This window comes from Haplochromis burtoni, unplaced genomic scaffold, assembly GCF_018398535.1.
Source record: "Haplochromis burtoni strain Fernald_Lab_line unplaced genomic scaffold, NCSU_Asbu1 Contig_1975, whole genome shotgun sequence".
Classification (NCBI taxonomy): domain Eukaryota; kingdom Metazoa; phylum Chordata; class Actinopteri; order Cichliformes; family Cichlidae; genus Haplochromis; species Haplochromis burtoni.
The window spans coordinates 1-5542 of NW_024584336.1; the positions used below are offsets into that span (position 1 = coordinate 1).

At 42.8% G+C, this 5542-nt stretch overlaps 1 long non-coding RNA gene across 1 annotated transcript; it reads left to right on the forward strand.

Moving 5' to 3' along the window:
- The first annotated feature begins 2684 nt into the window (after positions 1–2684).
- Positions 2685–5172, forward strand: LOC121813590. Its single transcript, XR_006053777.1, has 2 exons — positions 2685–2828; positions 4040–5172. It is a non-coding gene; the product is annotated as an uncharacterized LOC121813590 (long non-coding RNA).
- The last annotated feature ends 370 nt before the right edge of the window (positions 5173–5542 follow it).

Here is a 5542-nt window from a genome sequence, read left to right on the forward strand (position 1 = left end):
AAAAGTACAGGCTCTGAAATGTAATCAGAGTAAAAAAGTAAAAGTAGCTCCTTGAAGAACATTTTAACCACATGTTTTTATCCAAAGTTAACTGAACCTTGTGCTTTATTAATGTAATAATAAAATAAGATTAGTAAATGAAGTACAAACTATTTATTTCTAATAAAGGTTCTCTGTTTGAATCAGTTAAGTAGAAAATGAAGGAAAATAAAACATATGTGTATTTTCTGTTGCCTACATTGTAGAGGGTGACTTTGCCTCTAAACAGGAACATGAGCAGGGAAGAGGTTAAAGTGGGATTGAGCAGGTGGGAACCCTAAAATCAGCTGTAGTGGCTCAGCGTGGGGAAAAGAATCACAGCTCACAATAATTTCTGTTGAGAGCTCCAGTAGATTTTCTTAAAGTACAGGCTGTGATCAGCTGACCTGCTGCTCTCTGTGGATGTACACAACTGAATTCAACCAGATGTCAGCAGATGTTTCATGAGCTGTCCTGGCTGGTTTCCATCCTCTACACTGACAGTACACTGTCTTTATATTAGACACTATACTGTTGGTATGAAGGTGGAACTCAGTGAATGAATGTCAGCATCATGAGCTTCAGTTTAAATGAATCTCTGCTACACTTGATGTAATCTAACTGTGACATGAGCACCACAGTCACTGTGCACCAGTCACACACTGTCCTTTACTTTAAATCCATCACAGTTCAGCAAACGAACCTGTTTATCCTGCACTAACCTGCAGAGGATCTTCATGCAGTCTTTAAATAACACAGTTAATCTGCCTCAGATTGTTTTGCAGCATCTTTCACAATCTGAAAAACATAATGTCACATGTACAGACCCAATGTCTGATTTCAACACATGAGGACTTACATGTAAGCTTTAATCTCCAGTTGATCAAATCCCACTGAGCAGTCCTTCCCTTTAAATCTAACCTCTCTTCTTCCTCTCCTGTCCTGTGTGTCTTATCTTTCTCCATCTCTGAGTGAAGTTAGCTCTCTTTCTTTTCTCTCCCTGTGATGTGCAGCAGCTGGACCTTTAGCCAGCAACACACTGTGAGACAAACTGCACACAAACAGTTTGTGTGTTTGCTGATGTTTGTTGAGCTGATAGAAATGCTGCATTTGAAATTACCTGCCACTTAAAAAATATGAATCCATTTATTCTTGCTCATCTTCTGTATTGCTAGCTGGATGCTGAAGTACCGTGACGGCAACTTATGAGCACCTGCAGTGATTCAGGTGTTGTGCCAAAAAAGAACATTGGTCCACTTTAACTCCTGACTATGTTTTGCACACAGTTTTGCCTCTTTCATCTCTTTTTATGTTTCATACCCTGGTGATTAGTGCACGATCAGGATTGCCTTTCATGTGTTACTGTTTAGGTTCAAATCAGTTTGATGCCTGCAGCGATGAAATTACTCTCCTCAAATGGCTTAAACCAAAAGTAACAAGCCTGTTTTGAAAATGTAAGAAGTAGAAAATACAGATATGTGTAGGGAGTAAAAGTTTTAAAGAAATCCTGAGGCTACAATCAGACTCTGACATTTCCCTTCACTGAACCAGGCTGGTAACTGTTACATTTGATTTATTATCATTGAATAAATTAGAAAATTATTGATATATGTAATAGGGAACAGCAATAGGAAATGTAAAAAAGTATAGACCTGGTAAATATTTATATATTATATATGTATACATTTTTATATATCTGTGTACAGCAGGAGGGATGGGCATGATTTTAGTGTTTTTAAAAAGTCATGAATTATTTTTAACAGCAGGTTGGATGTAATGTGTTAGAACTACCAGCAGGTGGGGATAAGAGACCTTTAAGGTGTTTGGTGCCACACTCCACCTTCAGGTTTAAAACTAGTGTTAATGGAGGGAGTTTGAAGGTTGAGTTTGTTCCACGACTGCATTTCACTCACTGCCTCTGTTTGTATCTCTGTCACTGCAGGACCAACATGGAGCGAGAAGTCAGCGCTCTCAGGAGGCCGACAAACCTCACAGAAGAAAGGGAGAGAAAAAACACACCTGTGACGAGTGTGGGAAGGGTTTTATCTGAAGGTCATCTAAAACAGCATCAGGTCATCCACACTGGAGAGAGACCGTTCAGCTGTGACTTGTGTGGAAAGTCTTTTTCCAATTCACTGAGTCCCAGTTAGCCTTCCATCTTTGTCATTTAAATGCAAGTTTTGCCTCTCGGCACATACAATCAATAACAATGGCATCTTCTCCTTATCTGTATGTGGGAAACGGTTACTAACGCGACCCATATCACAGTGGAGCGATCAGCTGATCAGTGTGAAGGTCAGAAAGCTGACCTAATTTACTCGACTTACGTACAGAGTCGTTAAACTTGACAGGATTCAATTATTGTACTCAACAATCTGGATTAGGAATCATCAAATAACCCCAGCCTCCTAGGGCAGGTAACGTTCACAAAGGAAACTATATATAGTGTAAAGTGTTGAGACAATCGCAGATGTATGCGAGTGTATAATTCCACTGTGACTGCTCGGGGCGAAGCCAAAGCCGCTAAGTACCGAATTTCATGCTGAAAGGTGAATACTCGCAATTACACCTAACGCATTCATCAGCTATACAAGAAATGATGTTAAGCTGCTGCGTAGAAACAGTAAGGTGTGCAAATTGACTGTGTGCAGTTTACAACAACACAGTTAAAACGACACATGTTTACCCACACTGAGGAGAGACCTTATAAATGTGACCTGTGTGAGAAGACTTTTAAATGCTCCACATTACCTGAGAGACACCAACAGATCCACACCAGAAAGAGACTCTACAAGTGCAGCTACTGTGAGGTATGTATTTATATTGTTATCTTGTCATTTTAGCCTGACTGTTTGGAACAACTCTGCTCATTAAACTGTGTTAGCATGTTAGCAATTCTACTGCATGGAAAAGCAGCTCTGAGTGATTATTCAGATTTTCATGCCAGTTATCCATCCATCCATCCACATCCATCCATCCATCCATCCATCCATCCATCCATCCATCTTCATCCGCTTTATCCGAGGCCCCAGCGTTCCTGGGTCTGCCCCGGGGCCTCCTCCCGGTGGGACATGCCTGGAACACCTCACCCAGGAGGCGCCCAGGGGGCATCCTTGTCAGATGCCCGAACCACCTCAGCTGGCTCCTTTCGATGTGGAGCAGCAGCTGCTCTACTCTGAGCCCCTCCCGGATGGCCGAACTTCTCACCCTATCTCTAAGGGAGAGGCCAGCCACCCTTCGGAGGAAGCTCATTTCCGCCGCTTGTATCCGCGATCTCGTTCTTTCGGTCACTACCCACAGCTCGTGGCCATAGGTGAGGGTAGGGACGTAGATCGACCGGTAAATTGAGAGCTTCGCTTTTACACTCAGCTCCCTCTTCACCACGACGGACCGGTGCAGCGTCCGCATTACTGCAGCTGCAGCCCCAATCCGTCTGTCGATCTCCGGCTCCCTTCTCCCATCACTCGCGAACAAGACCCCGAGATACTTGAACTCCTCCACTTGGGGCAGGAACTCATCCCCGACCCGGAGTGGGCACTCCACCCTTTTCCGGCTGAGAACCATGGCCTCAGATTTGGAGGTGCTGATCCTCATTCCCGCTGCTTCACACTCGGCTGCGAACCGTTCCAGTGCGAGCTGGAGGCCCTCACCCGATGAAGCCAACAGAACCACATCATCCGCAAAAATCAGAGATGAGATTCTGAGGCCACCAAAGCGAAAGCCCTCCGCCACTTGGCTGCACCTAGAAATCCTGTCCATAAAAATTATGAACAGAACCGGAGACAAAGGGCAGCCCTGGCGGAGCCCATCACCCACCGGCAGTTTCATGTCAGTTATGATTTTAGTATTACTGTAGTATTATGGTGGTAGTATTGTAGTTATTGCAGCCCAGTAAACTGAGTGTGTTAACTGAAACAGTCAAATGTAATTGGACGTCTGCAGAGATGCTCTTTATTTCAGGCGACGTTCAGGATAAAAGTGTTGAAGGACTGACTTACACTGTCTTTGTGTCTTTGTTTAGAAGCAGAGCGACACAGATGGATCCAGTTCTCAACCCTGTCATCACCGTGGTGGTGGGAAAGACTTTCGTTGTGACCTCTGTGGAAAAACTTTCAGCCAGAAAGACCTTAAAAACACATCAACGTAGACACACTGGAGACAAACTGAAATACTGCAAAGAATGTGGGAGAAGCTTCACCACATCAACTGAGTTAAAACGACATGAACTGATTCACAGTGGGGTTAAAAAGCACCTCTGTGATCAGTGTGGGTCATCCTTCACCACTGCAAGTGAGCTTAAAAGACACAAACGAGTCCACACAGGAGAGAAACCATACAAGTGCAGACACTGTGACAAAAGCTTCTCAGATTCAGGTAATCGTAACAAGCATGAACGTACACACATGGAAGGAAACTACAGCTGTGACCAGTGTGACAAGAGCTTCAGGAATCTCAGTTCATACTCCGAACACAAACGATCCCACGTTACTAATAAACTGTTTCACTGTTACCAATGTGCCCAAACATTCACCTCATTGTCTGCTCTGTGCAAACATCAGCGTGATCACTCAGGGCTGAAATCACTCCCATCACTGGATCACAGTGAATCTGAAGAGACAGAAAGATCCTCTGGTTTCAGTGTCAGACTCAAAAAGCTTGAGATCAGGCTCCACAGAGTTCAGATAGAATCATTTAAACTTGTGTTGAACTGAACTGGTTGCTGGGCTGAACTTCTACATAATACAGATTTACATGGGATCTTATTTTCTGTCGTTTTACTGAGTCAGTTTTGTCCTTTTTTCTCTGTCCTGGTTTTGCTCGTCTGTAAATAATTGAAACTCAGTCAAATAGTTCATTGTTCTCCAGCAAAACGTTTTGGAAACTCATGTTTAACCTTTAAAACTCTGACATGTTTTAGCACACAAGGCTTCATCGGGGAGTTCACTCATGATTGGACCATGAGAACAAAGGTTTTTAGTTCTTTCAAAGAGAGTCTTGGAGATGTTTGATGTTTCTGTTTTTCTGAAACCACCTGAAAGAAAAACTATTTTTCTTGCTTTATGTAGTGTGGAAGTTTTTAATGTTTCTTCATCTGTGATGTTCTTGAATGTGTTCACATGAAGATGGTACAAATAAACTGTCCTTTTAGCTTCAGCTCCTAATTTATTCATTATTTATGGATGTAGCACAGCAGCAGTTTCTTGATTAACACATGGAGGGCTCGGGATCTGATGGTAAATAATGTTTTGTGTCCTTGTACACATCATACAGCTCAGCTGTTCCACAGATGTCAGGTTTACACAGTGGGATGGTTTGTAAGAACGCAGCTCTCCTGTGGATAAATCTTTACTCTTAGCCTCAGGACCTCACACAGTTCCAGCAGGTTCGGTCAGAAGATTTATCCCTTATACCAAAACTTCACTGAGTCTCCTTTGCTGTGCTGTTTTCACAAAGAAACGTAAACTGAAGACCTGAACTTACAATGTTTTAATTAGTTTAGCAGATTCAGTGGACTTTGATCAGT